Source organism: Lagenorhynchus albirostris, chromosome 3, assembly GCF_949774975.1.
Source record: "Lagenorhynchus albirostris chromosome 3, mLagAlb1.1, whole genome shotgun sequence".
Taxonomy (NCBI): Eukaryota; Metazoa; Chordata; class Mammalia; order Artiodactyla; family Delphinidae; genus Lagenorhynchus; species Lagenorhynchus albirostris.
The window spans coordinates 160,497,412-160,517,387 of NC_083097.1; the positions used below are offsets into that span (position 1 = coordinate 160,497,412).

A 19,976-nucleotide genomic window follows, 5' to 3' on the forward strand; every position below is an offset into this window, starting at 1 on the left:
ATCAATGGAATCACATAATATCTATGACCTTGTGTGTTTAACTTCTCATACTCAGCAAGTTTTCAGGGTTCATCCACTCTGTAGCATGAGTCAGTGCTTCATCCATTTTTGTGGCTGAGTATATTCCATCAAATGGATAGACCACATTTTGTTTATCCATTCATCTGGGATAGATTTGGGCTATTCCCACCTTTCGGTAATTATGAATAGTGCTGTGAACATTTATGTACACAAATTTGTGTGGACTTGTTTTCACTTCCTTTGGATATATACCTAGGAGTGGAATTGTTGGGTCATGAGTCTTTAATATTCTGAGGAACTGCCAGACTGTTGTTATTGTGGCTGCACCATTTTACATGCCCCCCCAGCCCTGCCCCAGGCCCCCAGAGCTCTCTGGAGACAAAAAATGACTCAAAGTCTGTGCCGGTTTCCTAGGCTAGTTGAGGATCATCGGTGTTGACAGTGCTCGTTACCTGGTGCTGGTGGCAGCATGCAGTGAGCCAGCCACCTAGAAAGTGGGTTTGGCGCTTGATTGTCAACAGGCTCTCTTTGGACGTTAGTGTTGGAAAATCGTACTTTACGTCTTGACAAGGTCTTACCTGCAGCCCAGAGGGGTGAGTGATCATCCCTTATCCTATAGCCCAGGGCATTGTCTGAAGGCAGTGGGCTGGCTTAGGGTTCTCTGAGGTCCTCGGCTGGGTGACCCCACCTCTGCCGGGCCCTTTGTTAACTAGGAAGTACATAGTCCAAGCAGTAAGTACTTGCTGAGTGAATGAATGAATGAATGAAAGAAAACTGCTCCTTTCCTATCACAGGGTCAACAAGGAAGACACAGCCAGAGCATTACAAAGCAGTTAGTTTGGTGATTCCGGAGGGAATTTCTGGAAGCCCCCTCAGGTGTTCCCTCTGGCCCTGCCTCTCTGTACCCGGTGAGTGAAGGGGCTTGACGGGAAAGGATGGTCTGTGAATGGTTGTGGCAGATGGTGGTCGATGTCAAACAGGCAAAAACACCCTTGAGCAATTTTATTTTTTGGCTGCGGTGTGGGATCTCAGTTCCCTGACCAGGGGTCGAACCTGGGCTCTTGGCAGTGAGAGCACAGAGTCCTAACCCCTGGACCACCAGGAAATTCCCTGAGCAGTTATTTTTAAGAGATGTATAAATATGTCAGCTTGTGTACTTTTTGTTGTGGGTGTAAGTCAGCTCAGCAGATTGATTGATTGTTCCACTTTCAGTTGAACCATGGCCTAAAGTCAGCTGAGGCCTCCCCATTCCTGCTGCCCAGGACTCTGGGCACAGAGGAAGAGCAAGGCAGGAGGAGGACTGGGTCCTGGGGAGTCTTGAGGCGCATACACAGCCCCCACACGATGCCCCCACAGTGTATGTGGCTGTCAGTGTGAATACTGAGGGTCAGGCTGCCTGCTTGGGCTAATGGAATTGGTGTCCACCCTTGAATTTTGCTTGTCGGGTCCTGTTCGTTCAGCAGCTACGTATACTGCTCGCGTGCTGAGAGACTGGCCTTGTGCTTGGTGTTAAGGATCAAAAATGGGTGTGACTTACAGAAAAGCAAACAGGAAAAGCAAATGCAGATGACCCTTAACCAAGGCATAAAAGATACTCAGTCTTTTCTGATACTAAGAATAATGCTTTTTGGAGCTTCCCTAAGATATTTCTGACCCTTTGTCCTGAAAGGTGGACACCATTCTCTTGGTGGGAATCACGCAGCACCATATGTTGCTTTTGGAGGTTCACAACTCCTCGGAGGGGGATTTGCTTACCCTTTGCTCCAGCAAGTCCACTTCTAGAAATGTATGCCAAAGATAGACTGTCAAAAATAAGGTTTGTGACAAGACTGTTCATTACAACATTCTGAAGTATAAAACTGGAAATAACTTAGATGTTTGTCATTTGGGCCTGGGACTGATGGGGCTGAATCGCCAGTGCGGTGGAGCCGAGCCCCTGAGCAGAGGAAGGAGGGGTGTCTTCTTGTCATGGTGATGGGATTTCTAGGGTGAAATGAGTAGAAAAAATTATAAGGTGAAAGATAAAGAGATGTACCGCACTCACTTTTATCCCTCATAAGGAACGGTGGGGGTGGGATATAGACATGTGTATTTGTTTATATTTTATTTTATTATTTTTTTAAATTTATTTTATTTATTTTTTGCTGTGTTGTGTCTTCGTTACTGCGCGGAGGCTTTCTCTAGTTGTGGCGAGTTGTGGCTTTCTCTAGTTGTGGCGAGTGGGGGCTACTCTTCCTTGAGGTGCGCGGGCTTCTCATTGCAGTGGCTTCTCTTGTTGTGGAGCACGGGCTCTAGGCACACAGGCTTCAGTAGTTGTAGGATGCAGGGTCAGTACTTGTGGCATGCGGGCTCAGTAGTTGTGGCACGCGGGCTTAGTTGCTCCGTGGCACGTGGGTTCTTCCCGGACCAGGGCCTCGAACCCTTGTACCCTGCATTGGCAGGTGGATTCTTAAGCACTGCGCCACCAGGGAAGCCCTGTATTTTATTTTTATTTTTCCTTTTTTTGGGGGGGCCATGCCATGTGGCATGCGGGATCTTAGTTCCTCGACCAGAGATCGAACCCAGGCCCTCGGCAGTGAGATTGCAGAGTCCTAACCACTGGACCACCAGGGAATTCCCTAAATCATAGTAGTTTGATTGTAAGATATGAGATATGCCATAAAGGCAAAAATTAGAAAAAAATCTTTAACTGTTTTTAGGAATCATATTTTTGGTTTCAGGTCAACAATGCCCATAGTCTTACTGTTACATATTGTAGGAGGAAACAAGTAATTGATGTCTTTAAGAACCAAAATTGGGAATTCCTTGGTGGTCCACTGGTTAGGACTCCACGCTTCCACTGCTGGAGGCCTGGGTTTGATCCTTGGTTGGGGAACTATGCCTCCCCCCCAAAAAAAAGAACCAAAATTTTTAGGATGAAAGACCTATGCAAATAAAAGATCAAAATACTTAAGTGAAAATGTTTTAATTCTAAATCTGCATTGGGAATGTCCCAGTTGTATAAGATGGTACCAGGGTTGTGTCAGAAGGAATCCCCCCTTCCACCCCAAGGGTGGGGCAGGTAAATGTGAATGAGAATTAGTCCCTGAGTTGGAGCCTCAAATGTATTAAAAAAATCCAGTGTTCCTATTGGTGCTCAAAGGAAAGGAAGAAACTCACTGGTGCCCTTTGGAAGGTGTTAGGGAATCAACTCATTTTGAAAATTGGTAGATAGAAGGAAAGAAGCAAGCATTTATCTTGCCTCTACTCTACAGACTGTATTTGCAAGGAACAAAAAAGGGGGTAAGAGCTAGTTTCCTTCGAAGATAGATCAGTGCTGCCAGAATTTTCCGGAATGCTCTACTCGCACTGTCCAGTGTGGTACCTGGAATATCGTGATTGAGGAAGTCAAGTTTTAATTTTATTTGATTTAAATCTTTTTAAATAGCCACATGTGGCTAATGGACCGTGTAGCTGTTAACATTCTGGCTAATTAATATGAAACGATGGGATTATAAATTCATACATTTGCAGGCATCTGATGAAATGGTGGGTCTAGACAGTGGACCTCAGTGGCTTCCAGCCCCCAAGGAAGGGTGCACATGCTTCCAGAGGGATGTGTGCTTGGTTGGACCTCAAAATCTTGTTTTGGGACATTGGGGTTGTGTTACATTATACCACAGGGATGCCAACTGGCAAAACCCAATTGTGGGAAACAGGACAAATGGCCTGATTTCTTCAACATATGATTGAAAAGAAAGTGGCAGGGGAACCTGTAGGTTTCAGCCAAGCGTGACTTCAACAAAGATTGAGGAATGATTGTTTAATTGTTGATGGTGTGATCATGGGATTGTGGTTTTGTGTCCTTGTAGTGATAAACGCTGAACTGTTCATAAATGCATGCTGTATGGCATTTGCTTCTTAGAGGCTAGTGGGCGTGAGGTGTGTGAAAGACCAAGGTGGTCGTCTGACAACCATGGAAGCTGGGTGGTGGGCATGAGCAGTTAATTGTGCTGTTCTCGCTGCTTCTTTGGGTATGTTTGCAATTTTTCCGTAATGAAGTTTGGAAGATGGTGTTTGACCCAGGCATTCCCTCAGGGAGCTTTATGATTCATGTCACCCAGGGCAGGGGAAACACTCGTTTACAAAAGTGAGGATGGTGGCCGCTTGTGGTTAAAATTCAAGCAGAAAACCTTCAGCAGAGATTCTGGAATTGCTGTGAGGGGCTGTGGCCAGTAGTAGCCTGTTAAGCGGGACAACCTCTTGTTAACAGCATTCTCATTTTCTGTAATAACAACCCTTACAGTACCTTCATGGAGCCCTTGAAGAACCTTAGTGATAAAGTGGGCGCTGTTCTCATTTCACAGGTGAGGAAGCTGAGGTGTGCAGAGATGAACCAGGCATTCTGGTTTTGACCTAATGTAGTGTGATGCTGATGGCACCTTCTGTTCTGGGAGCACTCCGCCCACCTCCCCCAGTACCCACAGTGCATTTTATCACCACAGTGCATCAACACCCTGATGCTGTAATGTCCCATATGTTGTTTTCTGACATAAATTAATATATTATTCATTAGAAATCAATCTCACCTCTATTGGTGTGGTCTGTACATAGCAGCCATAGCCAATTAAGACTGGATAAAGTAGGTAGTTAGCTGGTCTTCAGTATGACTTCGTCTTATAAAAAGCACTGCTTTGCAGATTTGATCCTTATGTGTGATCTAGGGATTACTGCAACTCCCAGTGTGCGAGGGACCTCAGCCCCATGTCTCAGCCTGCTCTGTCCACTGCCTACCCCACACATCTGTGTGTGTCCCCCCAGTGGCCTACTGGAGCTATGCTGCTATGGGTGGGAAGCCTTTTGTTGAAACCCCAAGGGTGTCCCTGGGGCCCAGTTAGCTCCTGCTCCCTGGTAGAAACTAAGCAGGTGTTTGGGTGAATGCGTGAGTGAAATGTCTGTGAGACTGAGGCGTCTGGCACAATCCCAGTGTGAAGCCTGTGACGGACCTGACTTGAATCCAGATCTGCAGTGCTGGCCCGTGTGACCCCTGCCATCAGAGGTCTTGCCCTCTCTCCAAGTTGGCTCCCTGTTGGTAAATTGTCCCATTTGTGTCCCACGTGGTCACACTCCCATCTGTACCGTGGGCTTGCTCTGGTCCCCTTGGTTGCTGTGAGAAGCTGACAGTTGTTGCTCGTGGAAGGACTGCATCCCAGTGGACAATGGCTCTTCGATTGTTTGGGATCTTGTTACACAAAGGAGTCTTTCCTTGAGGACCCTGTTCGGTGCTCTTGGGGGTCATAGTAAACCTGCTTTTGCGTTTTAGTAGTTTAGCAGCCGTAGAGGGGTTGTGGCTCTTGAGGTTAAGATTATTTTGTTTTTTGTTTTCCTGCTTAAAAAATAATAAAGTAAAATTCACACATTTAAAGTGTACATTGGCATTTACTACGGTCACAACGTTGTGCAGCCATCACCTCTAGTTCTAGAACATTTTCATCATCCCAAAGTGAAATTTGTATGTATTAGCCTATACTCCTGCATTCCCCTACCTCTGTGCTATCCAGTCCCTAGCAACCATTAATCTATCGATACTTTCTGTCTCTATAGATTCGCGTGGCTCTGGACATCTCAGATAGATGGAATCATATACTGTATGGCCTTCTGTGTCTGGCCTGTCTCACTTAGCATGTTTTCATAGTTCATCTGCATTGTGACATGAATCAGAAATTTATTCCTTTTTAAAAATTTATTTATTTATTTATTTATTTTTGGCTGTGTTGGGTCTTCGTGCTGCGCGCAGGCTTTCTCTAGTTGCGGCGAGTGGGGGCTACTCTTCGTTGCGGTGCGTGGACTTCTCATTGCGGTGGCTTCTCTTGTTGCGGAGCACGGGCTCTAGGCGCATGGGCTTCAGTAGTTGTGTCATGCAGGCTCAGTAGTTGTGGCTCACGGGCTGTAGAGCACAGGCTCAGTAGTTACGGCGCACGGGCTTAGTTGCTCCGTGGCATGTGGGATCTTCCGGGACCAGGGCTCGAACCTGTGTCCCCTGTATTGGCAGGCAGATTCTTAACCATGGTGCCACCAGGGAAGCCCGATTCCTTTTTATGGCTGAAAAATATTTCATTGTATGGATATACGACATTTTGTTTATCCATTCACCCATTGATGAACATTTGGGTTGTTCTTACTTGTTGGCTGTTGTGAATAGTGCTGCTTTTTAACATTTATGTACAAGTTTTTGTTTGAATAAATGCACATCTCTTGGGTATATATCTAGAAGTAGAATTGTTGGGTCATATGGTAATTCTGTATTTAACTTTTTGAGGAACTGCCAGACTGTTTCTCACATTACTGCACCATTTTACCATTTTACATTCCCACCAGCGATATGTGGTGGTTCCAATGTCTCCACATCTTCAACAACGCTTATTTTCCTTTTTTTTTAATAGTCATCCTGGTGGGTGAGAGGTGGTATCTCATTGTGGTTTTGATTTGCATTTCCCTAATGACTAATGATGCTGAACATCTTTTCATGTGCTTATTGGCCATTTGTCTGTCTTTGGAGAAATGTCTTTTCAAGTCTTTGGCCTGTTTTGTTGAATTGGGTTTGTTGCTAAGTTTTAAGAGTTCTTTATATATTCTGACACCAGACCCTTATTAGAGATACGATTTCTAATGTTTTTCCCGCTCTGTTGATCTTTTCACTCTCTTTTGCACAGAAGAATTTAGTTTTGATGAAGTCTAATTTATCTTTTTTCTTTTGTTGATATTGAGCTTTTGGTGTCATATCTAAGAATCTCTTGGCAAATCGAAGGTCATGATTCACCCTTACATACTCTTCTAAGAATTTTGTAGGTTTAGCTTTTAGTATTTAGGTCTTTGACCCATTTTGAGTTGATTGTCATATATGGTATGAAGTAAGGGTTTTGTTTGGTTTTGATCATTATGTTTTCTATTGACATGAAGACTTTTTGGCTTATGTAACGAGGAAGGGGAGTGCCATAGCTGGAAGTTCTGAAAGTACTTTTTCTCATCTGTTTAACAAATATGTATTGAACACCTGTTCTGTCCTGGGCCCTGGGATGGTAGCACTGAACAAAGATATATATTATCTGTTCTTGTGGGGGATGGGGTGGGGGGGACAAACACGTAAACGGAGAGATGAGTAAATAGAATGTCAAGTGGTGATGAAGTGGGAAAGGGGTAGAGACCCACCAAAGTGCATGGAGGGGAGATACATGTAACTTTGCTGTTTCGGCTGAAGAAGAGAGTGGTATACAGAGACGTGGGGGAGGACCTTCCAGGTAGGGGGAGCAGGAAGTACAAAAGCTCTGAGGTGGGAGTAAACTTGGTTTTCAGAGAAGCAGCTGGAATGTCAGAGTGGCTGGAGCTGAGAGAATAGGGTCGAGGGGTAGCGGGGACGTGTGGGGGAGAGCAGTACACAGGTCAGAGAGGCCGGCAGGACCTTGGCTGGGGTGAGGCCTTGCTTTTACCTTGAGTAGCGTGTTTTACAAAATGACCACTAATGTGATATGCTCTAGGTCAGCTTGGCTATTTCCTGGAGGTTGTGGTAGGTGTCTATACCCAGAACAACCCCCTGCCCAAGGGGAAGATTTCCACTTACAGGGTGGAGGAGAGAAGCAGGATTTCTGTTCCAGCTCTCACAGCTGTGCAGGAAGTGCTGCAAGAACTGTGCATCAGTAGAAACTGTTTCTTAGGCCCATGGGCTTCTTTGAGACCAGAAACTTATTTAGTCCTAGACGTAGGTTTCCCTGCTGGCTCTGAGCCTTTTGGGGCGGCCTCTGGCCCTGCCTGCTGCAGGATGTGTGCAGGGAGGAGCTGACAAAGGAGCCCAGGCAGTGCTTCCAGGCAGTGGCGTCACCACATTGCTGGGTGTCCTGTTGAAAATGATGAAAGATGCACATTTGGTTCTCCCACTTTCCACTCACATTTCCTCCCAAGACTGGAGAAGGCTTTTCTGGCCCTTCCTGGAATTTTCTGTGTAAAACCTCCTGCCATTTCCAGCTCGATGAAGCTGGTGGTCAGGGCTGCGTTCTTGGCCAGGCCCTGAGGGAGTCAGCCCTGGAAGGGTTAAGCCCTCCCATTTTTGATGTGACGCCCGATTGGCACATTGCAGGTGGCATGGAAATGGCAGGCGTAACCCTTTGTGGGCCGAGGAGGCTCAGCCTAGGAGGCAGCTGGGAGGGACAGAGGACTGGTCCTTTCCCGTGGGAGGGAAACTCAGCCAGACATCCCTCACAGTGACGTCCTACACCAGAGGACTCCTGGTCACCATTTCCCTGTGGACATTTCATATTTTTCAGATTCCCCTCACAGGTGGCACCTTTATTTCTGTGTCCCGTTCTCTGGCACCATTTGTTTCTCTCTCTCCGGGGCTGCAGGGGTTGGGCTTCAGGCACAGGCCACCGCTTTCAGAGGCTCAGACACCCATGTGGAGTCGCTTCCAGATGGGCAGTGTTGGGTTGCTTACTGAGGACTTCTGAGAGTGTAAACACAAAATCCAAGTCCTCATGTGGGGGTGAGCCTGGGGGTGCTATCAACAGTTTTAAAAACACTCGTTACCCATCTCTCTCCTCCCCTCTTAAAACGTGATCAGTTTAGGTGTACTTTGTCCTACTGTGTGCTTTGACTAGGAGGTGTAGACAGGCTTTCATCTCATGTCCCTGGGAAGGGGCACTCAGAGGCCAAGGCATGAGGCTGAGGGGTAGACAGAGCTCAGTGGAATCTGCGTGGCCTGTCTGGTTAGTGGTGTTCCCTGTTTTCAGAAGTTTTTAGGAGATTGTCTATGTCTGGGGGAAGATAAAAACATACTCCCTACTTACACCATCTTCCCCAACAGGATCTGTGCTTTCTTTAGCCACCCCTCCCCCATGACTCCAGGGAGGGAGGATGGTTGTTGAGGTCAGGGGACTTGGCTGTTCCAGGCCAGGCCCTGCATGTCCCCAGGTGAGTTTGAGTGGCCGGGCATGCTACCGGAGGGCTGGCTGTTACTGTGGCATGAGCCTCATTGAAGGCAGTGACCACTGATTTTTCTGGAGGTGACTTGTCCCAAAACCTGCTCTGTTCCCACAAGCGGTACTGGGGTGAGGTGCTTCCAAGCGCCTTTCTCCACAGTGCACGTCTACATGCGATTTTCCTTTAGGAATCTGAAGACCATTCAGGCTTTATTTTTAAAATGTTGGGTGGTTACTACTTGAGTACATTAAAGTTTCTGCTTTCTAGGTTAATTTTATTAAATATATCCCAAGAAAGCATTATTTCAGAGGCTGTATTTACATGTCCTCCACCTTAAAAAAAAATCAGATTGTAAATGTGTGTTTATTTGTAAATGTAAAAGCCTGAGTTTCTGTGTGTGTGGTTTTTTTACTTTATTTTTTTTTACTCTTTTCAGTCTTAACATTCTATATACCTACATATCTGGGTGGTTCTTGAACCAAGGACTGAGGTGACTTTCATAGGATGGCTGATTTGGTCTGACTTTATCTTGCATGACTCCTCTGGGTGGTGATGGCCTTTTAGATGGGTCATTAGCATTTCAGATGGAGTGTGGTGTTTGGGCGCACCGGGCATGATAGAAGTGCCCTGTTAGGAGGAGGTCGAGATGCTCCTGAACTTAACCTTCCCCTTTGACTTCTGTGTCTGAGCTGAGCGCTGCATTTGCAAATGGTGTCTCTCTCTTCCCTGAAGGGTTAGGTAGAGCGCACCTCTGGGGGCTGAGGGCAGAGAGCTCCCTGTGGAGAGCGCCAGTGCTCAGATTGATTTGTTTGATGGAGTGACTGGAGGCACTTCATTTAAGTTGTGTGCGTGCATGTGTCTTTTTGCAGCATACTCTGTGCCGTTTCACAGGTCTCAGCACTCCCCTCCTCTGTCCTTCAGGACCTAATTAAAGGTTCCAGCTCTCCTCACTCTCACAGGCTGAAGGCGGGCTGGTCAGGGCCCCTACCCCACCCCCAGTCCCTACACTCCTGCAGGGCACCCTGAGTCAGAGAAGTCTCTGGGAGGCCCGATCATCACTGTTTAGCCTCTTAAACTGAATATAAGTGGCCTCACTGTAATGGGGGAATGTTTTTTCCTTTTTTTTTTTGCAGTACGCGGGCCTCTCACTGTTGTGGCCTCTCCCGTTGCAGAGCATAGGCTCCAGACGCGCAGGCTCAGCGGCCATGGCTCACGGGCCCAGCCGCTCCGCGGCATGTGGGATCTTCCCGGACCGGGGCACAAACCCGTGTCCCCTGCACGGCAGGCGGACCCTCAAGCACTGCGCCACCAGGGAAGCCCTGTTTTTTCCTTTTAAGCAACCTCATTCCATTTTAAAAAGTTGTTAAAAGTTTTGATCTCCTTTTATTTGGTTTCATCTACTTACTTTGGAGATGGGTTTTCATGCGCCTGTGTATTTCTGCCACTTCACCTTTTGTGCTACCATTTCTTTCTCCCTCTTCCATCTCTATCTACAACTCCAGATTCTACTCTTGGGGCCTAGCTCAAATGAAGCTAGATCCTTAGCCTCCTCCTCTGGTCGGGCAGGGTGGATTTCTTTTCCAGTGTTGATTTGTAACAAAATGGTGATTGACACACATATCTCATAGCCCTTACTGGGTCTTTGCTCCCATGAAGGCGGGGATCCCCCCAAGCTGCTCTTCCTGCCCTCCACAAAGGTGGTACCTGCAGGTCACTGGCCCCTTGGAGGTCACTGTCTGGTTTAGAATCAGTATTTGGAGACTGTCGACGTCCACGTCCTGGGCCAGATGGGCTGTGAACTAGGAGAAGGGTGTCCCTGGTCGTTAGTAACTGACCAGGCTCCTCCCTGCTGCAGAAGTTCCCTTCTGGGTTCAGGCGTCACTCAGATAAACAACAGTAGACAAAAGTCAGTTCTTCGCCTTCTCTGGAAACTTAAATTACTGTGTACACAAAGTAGTAGAAATGAGCATGGTTGCAGTGCTAGTGATTTTAAAATGATCGGCTGTTCCACCCAGGTGCGAAATGATTTGTCTTGGAGGAATTGTGGGTTGATGTGGCGGAGGTGTGCACAAGGCCCTGCAGGTCTCTCTGCAAGGCCCTCTGGGCTCCTTCACTTGCTTTAGAAGTTGGTGATCCTGGACCCTGTGTCTAATCTTATTTCCATACTTAATAGTTTTGCTTCTTCTTGAGATAGTTGGACACTGATCACCCATAAGAACTGCTGTTCTTTTGCTCATAAATGAATAGAGAAGACCCTTTGTAAGGTAATTGGAGAAGGTTTGGAGGTGGGAGGAGGGGATGAAAACTGTGCACACATATGTGTGTGGTGTTCATGTGTACGTGGGCACATGTGTTTGTGTTTGCACGAGTGTGGGTGCACACACACGTGTGTATTTGTGTGTGTGGCGCAAGGTTGCTTGGTGTTCAACTAGCCTGGTGTGCTGCATTTTGGGGAGCAGGGAGGTGTCTGCCGACACCCTGGTTTCCTGCGTCCATCCTCTGCCAGTAGGGTGTCCATCAGGTGGGGTCAGATGCTCCCAAGTCTGGAGCACCCTGTGTTCCTCATCCCTTTTTTACTCCCTTCTCATTGCCTCAGCCTACCCAGAGCCTAGGCACCGCTGGCCACCTTTGGAGGCCAGCAGTGAGATTGCCCACCTTATGAGAAGCCTTTGAAAGAGCAAGTGAGCACCTTCAGCAGGACAGAAGAATTTGTTGGTCAAGTCTTTTATTTTTGTTACGTGGCTGTTTATCTGGCGAGCCAGCATCGGCTTCTCTTAACGCTAGGAAGAAGGCTCAGAAAACTTGCAACAAGTCCCCAGGTCCAGGGAGCTCCTGTGTGGGATGGACACGACGCCACAAGGCTGGGGGTGAGGTGATGTGCCTACCAGTCAGGCCTAGCGTTCACATAAAGGTCAGGAGAATTGAAGGACCAAGGTGCTGACCAGGTGGAGGCTGAGCCTAACTGCTGTTCCCGAGGCTCTCCTGGTGTCCCCAGGCTGGGGCTGAGCTGTGGAGCTACAGTTGCAGGCAGAATGCACTGAGGTTCATTAAGGATACAAGGTGCATGGCTGTGATGGCACTGGAGTGGGACAGTTGGGTGCAGTATGGTGTGAACCTGTGTCCTCCCAGATCCCAACCCCTCCAACCAGGTAGAGTGCACTTCTTAGGGTTTCTGTAGCACAGATGACCCCCCTGTCCCCAGCCCTCAAGGGCAAAGGTGATTTCTGGTTACCTGGAGAAGCCTGGCCCTGTGGCTCTTCCCAGGACCCCCAGGTCTCCAGCAACTCAGCCCTAGTGTGCTTGATTCACACTTTCCTTCCTGGCTTAACCCCTGCGCCCCCTCCCCCCTACCCAATCAGGTCGTTCTCAGCTCCTGTGCTTTTCCTTAGAGCTTTGGTCTGATGCTCAGGCACGTGTGCTTAGGACCTGCTTGTTTCTGTAACTGGGTTAAAGTTTCATCCACTGCAGCAATTGAGTTTATAGCATGTAATTTCCCTCTACGAGGGACCTATTTATCTTGAGAGTGTGTAGGGCTTTTAGGATGGTATAAAATAGACCCACGTAGTGGGACAGACTGACCCTGAAGTAAGCAGTCTGCAGTCAACACTTTTTGAAACTAAATTTCTTCTGACTTGTCAAAAGGGTTAACCTTGAGTTCTGGGCTTGGATTGAATTTACACATTCAGGTCCTTTTTTTGAAATCGATTTTTCTCTGTTGTCAGTTCTGCTGTGAGGCTTGTTTGGAAAAGCAGGTTTGTTCCAACACTATTAATATATTGGGCACACCGTTTGGTTATGTGCGATTTTGTCCAGGAGAAATGCTAGGTCTAGGGGTTGGGAAGCTATGGCCCACAGGCTGCTGGCCTGTTTGGGTAAATAATGTTTGATTGGGACACAGCCGTGCCCCTTCGAGAACGAACTGTCACAGTTGCAGAGCTTGAGTAATCAGGACAGAGACTGAATGACCTGCAGAGCTGAAAATATTTACTGTGTCCCTTTTAAGAAAAAGTTTGCAGACTCCTGTACTATAGGAATCCGGAAAACTGCTCCTAGCTAAAAGAGCGCCTGCTGGTACCCTAAAGGAAAATGCACACGCCTCACATGGGCATCTTGCCCCCTCTGGGCCACACACATCCCCTTCTGGGGTCAGACAACCTCCTTCCAGCATGTCACAGTAACTCAGAAACTGCATCTCACCCACTGTCACAGCAAACACCAGATCTTCCCTCAGGTGAGGCATAAGGCTTCAGGCAGCATTTGTGTATTTCTTAGCTGTTTAACGTGCTGCCATTTAAAAATCAGGTTCCTGTCTTTTTTTTATGGCACTAATGAAGTTTTAGGGTATTGTGCCCTAACCCCATTGTTCCTACAAGCCCTGTGTTTTTTGTTTGTTTGTTTGTTTTAATTAATTTATTTTTGGCTGCATTGGGTCTTCGCTGCACAGGGGCTTTCTTTAGTTGCCACGAGCAGGGGCTACTCTTCATTGCGGTGCACAGGCTTCTCATTGTGGTGGCTTCTCTTGTTGTGGAGCATGGGCTCTAGGTGCGCGGGCTTCAGTAGTTGTGGCACGCAGGCTCAGTAGCTGTGGCTCGCGGGTTCTAGAGCGCAGGCTCAGTAGTTGTGGCGCACGGGCTTAGTTGCTCTGCCGCATGTGGGATCTTCCCGGACCAGGGCTCGAGCCTGTGTCCCCTCCGTTGACAGGTGGATTCTTAACCACTGCATCACCAGGGAAGTCCAGCCCTGTGTTTTTATTGAATGATTTTGCACCATGTGGCAAGTTTTGGGAATGCATATGTTGAGCTCCAGCAGAACTTACTGTACTCTGAAAGCAAACAGCAAAAGGTGTGGTCTCACTCATAACACTCAATAAAATTGTAAACACTTAATATCTCGTCTGGACCCCATTGGGCCAGAGCGAAACTTCCTGCTTGTGAGGAGCTTCCTGTGTCCTTTGGAAACCACGCCTGACTCTAGGTAGTTGACGGGGGTGTTTCAGTGGGCACTGTCTGGAGGAGCATGGGCTTCAGTTCCCAGCAGTGTCCCACCCACTTGCTGTGTGACCTTCACCTGCCTCAGTTTCCCTACCTGTAAAACAGAGGCTGATGATAGCACTCACCTTGCATCTGAGATGATCCATGTGGGGTAAATACTCAGTCAGTGTAAGGTGTTCTGTCTGTAAAGGAAGACCCCACATTTCTGTTAACAACAGAGGAGCATTAAACTTGGGTTGAGATCCAAGAATCCCAGTGGTGAAAGGGAGCCCGTGCTCACCAACCCCTCACCCCACCCCCCAGTCCCTGAGCTCCTCTCTGTAAAACCTACATTTGTTCATTCGTTAAATGTTTGAAGTGCACCTACTATGTGGCTGGCACTCTTCTGGAGCTGGGGATACACCAGGAACATTGATGACAGGGGGCTTGTACCTTTTGGTTGCAGGAGTCTTCCCTGCCCAGGCCTTCCCATGAGTGCTTCCGCAGCCCCTGGCAGGGCAAGTCTTAATTTTCTGAGGTGAGGCTGCCGTGGAGGCATTTGAGGACAGCTGTTCTGTCCTGCTCCTCACTGGCAAGTGTCATTTAAGCCCTACCATGTGCTTGTCTCTCCAGGTGAAAACAAACAATTTAAACATGATTAACAAAAGGGCTTTAGAGTGTATAGTGGAACGTTCCACGGTGGGCAGCTTGTAAGAATGCCAGGTAGAAAGAAGAGTGTTGGACCTGGGTTCCAGACCCACTAGACTTGGATTTCTCCACCTTGTGGGATGACAGGCTGGTCTTCTACCCCCAGAGGCTCTGGGTATATGGCACCTGTCCCCCTGCCCCCACATATATGGGTGTGGCCTGTCCCCTCCTGGATCACAGGACTGCTGCAGGGAGAGTCTGTCCTCCTCATCTTCTCAGTTCAGGTCTTTGAAGGCCCAAGGAGCTCCTAGCCAGGTGGCTGGGTCAGGGGCCCTTCCGATGATGTCCAAGAGAGAAAACACCTGTATTCTGGAGTGTCTTCAGTTTTCAGACAACTAAGGGTTCAGAACCCAGCTTCAATCAGTGAGGAAGACTTAGTTCTCTTTTTCAGGAAACCTTTAGCACAGGACTCAACTGTGGCCTCCCTTCCTTTGCCTGAGACTCACAGCTCAGTGGCTTGGCCCATGCTGTTCCTCTGCCTGGACCATCTCCCTGGATTCCTGTTCCCGCCTTGGCCTCAACCTGTGAGGCTCCATCTCAGTACACTCGCCTCCCAGAAAGTCAGAATGCAGGTTTTTTTTGGTTTTGGCTGCATTGGGTCTTCGTTGCTGTGTGTGGGCTTTCTCTAGTTGCAGTGAGTGGGGGATACTCTTCGTCGTGTGTGGGCTTCTCATTGCAGTGGCTTCTTGTTGCAGAGCACGGGCTCTAGGCTCACGGGCTTCTGTAGTTGTGGTGCGCAGGCTTCAGTAGTTGTGGTGCACGGGCTTAATTGCTCCACGGCATGTGGGATCTTCCCGGATCAGGGCTCGAACCTGTGTCCCCTGCATTGGCAGGCGGGTTCTAAACCACTGTGCCACCAGAGAAATCCCAGGACTTTTTAATGAAAGCCCTTGACTTGCTTGCTACATTTTGCCTTGTAGGGCAACCCCAGGAATCATACACTTTGTGAGGCTAATTTACAGAAATGTAGGTTTAACTCAGTAGCACATTCTGAACCCGTACTGTTGGCTCCACACCGAAAATGGAGATGAATGGGAAAAATCTTCTGCCGTGGAAGAGTTTAACGTTGAGATGAAGCTGTCAAGCTGTATGGGCGTTGTTGCTGTGGGCAGCCCTAGTGAGGAACAGTGTGGGCCGTGGGCCCTCTCAGAATGAGCCCACACTGATGCTGTGGCCTGATGTCCACTTGGGACAGCTATTGGCCCAGGTAGAAGATGGGCTGTGGGGATGAGCTAAGGGGTTTGGGTTTACTGCTTAGAGCCCAGGAGTCGCTGTAGCAAGTGATATAAAGGTGGACTGTTAAGCTGCCAACAACAAATGGGAAAGTGGCAGCGGCATCCCCTTTCAGTCCACTGAAGGTCACGGTTCATCTTGGGTTCTTTGTTCTGCCTGCTGAAGGAGCTGGCGGGGGGGGGGGGGGGTCCTCCTTCCAGTGCAGGGCCTTCTTCCCTCACCCCCACCCAATACCACTTGTTCTTTCAATTCTCAGCCTTTGTAGGTGGGAGTGTTATTTTATCTACAACTCTCCTTTTTATCTTTGTTTTCTTTGCATACAAAGAAACTGATAAATAGTCCCTGTTAAGAGAAGTAATTTAATCCAGAAATGCTTAATACAGACAGTGAAAGTTTCTGAGATGAGTGTTGTGGATTTTAGTCCAATTTCTTTCAGTTTCAATTTTAGTGAACTTTCTTTGAGTATTTTTTTCTGCAGGTTGTAAGCATTTTAAAACTGTGAATGGTATCATATCATTCTGCAACTTGATTTTCTCATTCAAGTTTTTACTAATGTCACTCTGTGCCTCTTCACATAGCGCATCTATGAGGTATGGATGGGGAAGCTGAGGCTCAGAGAGTGACAAGCTCCCCTGGCCAGTTGCTCCCTGAGGTCCATCCTCTGTTCTCTGCAGTGTCTAGTGATGGGGGCTGGCTGTTGAGATCAACTTTCTGTTTCCCAAGTTAAATTTCATCCCTTCTACTTGGCCTTAACGAGGTTTGACATTATTTAAAACTCGAGAGCTGGTGTTTTGGGTGTGATTTCCTTCCAGAACACAGCTGCTCTATCCCTGCCACTGTCACTCAAAGATATGTATCAGGAAGTAGCTCAGGCAGAGAGCAGAGTGAGGTCTCTGGTCTGGAAGGGAAGACATATGCCTGTCGGCCAGGGGCTGTGGAGAGTGTGGAACTTGGCCAGTGGCTAGTGAGGCTGGCATTTGGAACCTGTCGTTACTCAACTGCATCGGTTGCTGCATAGGCCCAGGCCCTTGTTTCCACACCGCCCTGAGGACAGTGGCTATCTCGTGTGCGTGTGTGCAGGCCTCTGCCTGTCAGCAGACACTCCTCAGCCTCTCTGCATGCCAAACAATCCCACTCCCAACGTTCTTCCCCCAGATCTGCTCCTTCCCCATATCAGAAAATCAAATCCATCTTTTTCCAGTTGCTCTGGCAAAAAAACAAACAAAAAAAACAAAGCAACCCTCTCTCACCTGGCGTCCAACTGTTGGTATGTTGTGTTGTCTAAATCCTCTAAAGTACACCCAGCATTGGTCATGTTTCCCTGCTGCTCTATCCCCTTTCCATCCTGAACCACGAGATACAGAACCCCCCTGACTGTTCCCCCTGCCACTTCCCTGCCTCAGTCTGTCCCCAAATCCTTTAGAACAAATTGGATCCCACTCCCCCCCCCCCATCCAACACACCCGCTGCCCTCTGTGCTCCACCTGAGGTCAGTCTACACTCAGCACCCTCCTTTTGCCACCTCATCGAGCTCACTCCCTTCTTTGGGCTCTGGAAAAAGCACCCCACATCATCTCCTTTTCAGAGCATCAGCTCTCTCACTTCTCCCAAACACATGTTCCTAAGCCTCATTTTCCTCATGCCTGAAACAGGAGTATTACTAGTAGTGTTCCTGCTGTTATTTTGTAGCAGTGTGGTATAAATAACATTTCCTAGTACAGAGTATTAATGATAACCTCAGGGTTATGGCTGTATGACTTATGCCTATCTAATCCCCCCTCTCAACCAACCCCACCCCCACCCCCTGTGCAGAGTCAGTGTTAGTCTTCTGAGTTCTGTTTAAAAATACTGGTTCCTGGGACTTCCCAGGTGAAGTAGTTAAGAATCCGCCTGCCAATGCAGGGAACACGGCTTCAATCCCTTGTCTGGGAAGATCCCACATGCTGTGGATCATCTAAGCCCGTGTGCCACAACTACTGAAGCCCACATTCCCTACAGCCTGTGCGCCACAACTACTGAGCGCACATGCTGCAACTACTGAAACCCATGCACTCTACGGCCCATGTGCCGCAACTACTGAGCCCACATGCTGCAACTACTGAAGCCTGCACTCCTAGAGCCCGTGCTCTGCAACAAGAGAAGCCACTACAATAAGAATCCCGCGTACCACAACGAAGAGTAGCCCCCGCTCGCTGCAACTAGAGAAAGCCCGTGTGCAGCAACGAAGACCCAAGCACAGCCAAAAAAACAATACTGGTTCCTGCCACAGCACAATTCACCCTTTTGGAGTTGTCTTAGAACAGATTTTCCACCTGAGGTCCTCAGACCAGTTGGAAGGTGACATTTTAATAAAAGAAAGCATCTTTTGGTAGAAGCAATTGAAATTCACATCCAACCCAAAGCCATGTGTCAGCATTCCGCCTGGGACTTGGTAGCCCACTCATCCTGGGATTGGTCTGTGCTGTGTGCTTGTGAAGCCTCTAGTATGGCTGGAGCCTGCCCTTCTTTGGCCTGAGGAAGACTTGGGTTGCATCCTGCCTGTGCAGCCAGGTTATGTTTGGAGAGAGTGAGGAGGGGCTGAGGCCACCTGGGTTCCAGCCCAGCTCCCCATGTAGCAGCCTGTGTCTCAGGCAGCCTTGCAGCCCTGGTGGCCGCATCTTTACGGTGGGCTTGCTGCTGTTGGGATCTGTCCCTGCAGACAGCAGCCGGCACTGGATCCTGCCTTGATTAGAGGGGGCTGCTCTCTGTGGGCCAGCAGTTCTCCCCTGGCCTGTGGTGGAACTTATGCCATTGTGGCTGCTATCCCTCCCTCACTCACCAGGAGTTTTGAAGCAGATCCTAATTTGTCAGTTGCAGTAATCCAACCTCTTCACCTGCTCTTTAGAAAGTATTCTAATGCACCTCCTCACTGCATTTTGCAGAAATTGTGGGTCATGCTTCATTCCTAGGTCGCACTTCATTCCTCAAGGCTGGTTTCTTCCTGACAACTTTTTTTTTTTGCTGTCCCTGCCTCTGTGCCTGCAGGGCGGTGGCTGCCAGCCCTGATTTGCTAGGTTGGGGCACTGGTCCTTCCTGCTGAGAGGAGGGAGAGGCCACTCCTTACTAACACCTGCCCTCCCCAGGAGCAATTGCCTGGTGGTGTCGGTGTCCGGGATCGGCCAGTGGCGGGCCCCATGTGGGCACTAAGGCAACCGCCTTCCCAGTGGAGGAGGCTCCACCCAAGGAGGGGGAGGTCAGAGCCTGAGGCTCCATCCCCCATGGCTGGCCCCACCCCCTCCAGCTGTGCTCACCCTTTATGTGGTGGGGGAGGGGGGCAAGGCTGCTGCACCCCTCCCCCACTCAGCAGCCTGCCAGAGGCACAGGGCGTGCCTGGGGTTGGCAGAGTTCCAGCCCCTCAGCTTCTGAGTGAGCTGCCCTGACACTGCACACAGAACACAAGCAGATGGTCTCCCAGGTCCTCTGCTAGGGACCCCGACCAGAACTGTGGCCTAGCATGGTCTCTGGGGCTGGTGGGAGCAGCCCCATGGGTGTGAGGCTCTACTCTGGCCCCTTGTGACCGCTTGTCCTTCACCAGTGACAATGAAGTGAGGTCACTGGGGCACCACCTTGCTGGTCTGGTGACCTGATGCACAGCGACCTCCTCATCAGCCTCTCCTCCCACCCCAGTCCATGTGGGCAGTTGGGAGGAAGGAGGGACTTCATGCAGGGTCTGGGGTTCAGATGAGCTTCATGGATTGGAGCCTGGGGTTTACAAGGCCGGAGGCTGTGCTGGGGATGGGGGCCCTGCAGGCTGGGCTGGAGCAGAGGCGAAGTGGGGAAGTATTGGGGGCGGTTCTGAGTTCAGGATTGAGGGGTGCATTCTCCCTGTTCACTTCGGACCTCCCCTCCCACAGTGGGCACCAGGCCAGCCTGGGAGCTTCTCCCTTAGGGACAGAATTTCCTTTGACTCCAGTGGGGGCCCTCCGTGCCTGAGGTCCTGGACTCCCTTCATCTTTTACCCCCAATAGGCTCCTCTCTGATCCTGGGAGCACAGGTACCCACCATCCAACGTGGCCGCTGAAATCATTCCTCTCATGCAATTCCCCATACGTTCGA

General features: G+C 49.0%; 1 protein-coding gene across 10 annotated transcripts in view; it reads left to right on the forward strand.

The window, feature by feature from the left end:
* GATAD2A (GATA zinc finger domain containing 2A) overlaps window positions 1-19,976 on the forward strand; it is a 98,393-nt gene that overhangs the window by 38,753 nt on the left and 39,664 nt on the right. The window contains exon 1 of one of the 10 annotated variants that reach the window (XM_060144878.1): window positions 816-929. The exons of the other annotated variants lie outside the window; for them this stretch is intronic. The gene's annotated coding sequence lies outside the window, so the exon portion shown is untranslated. Of the gene's footprint in view, window positions 1-815; window positions 930-19,976 lie in introns of those variants that run through there. 10 annotated transcript variants of the gene reach the window in all.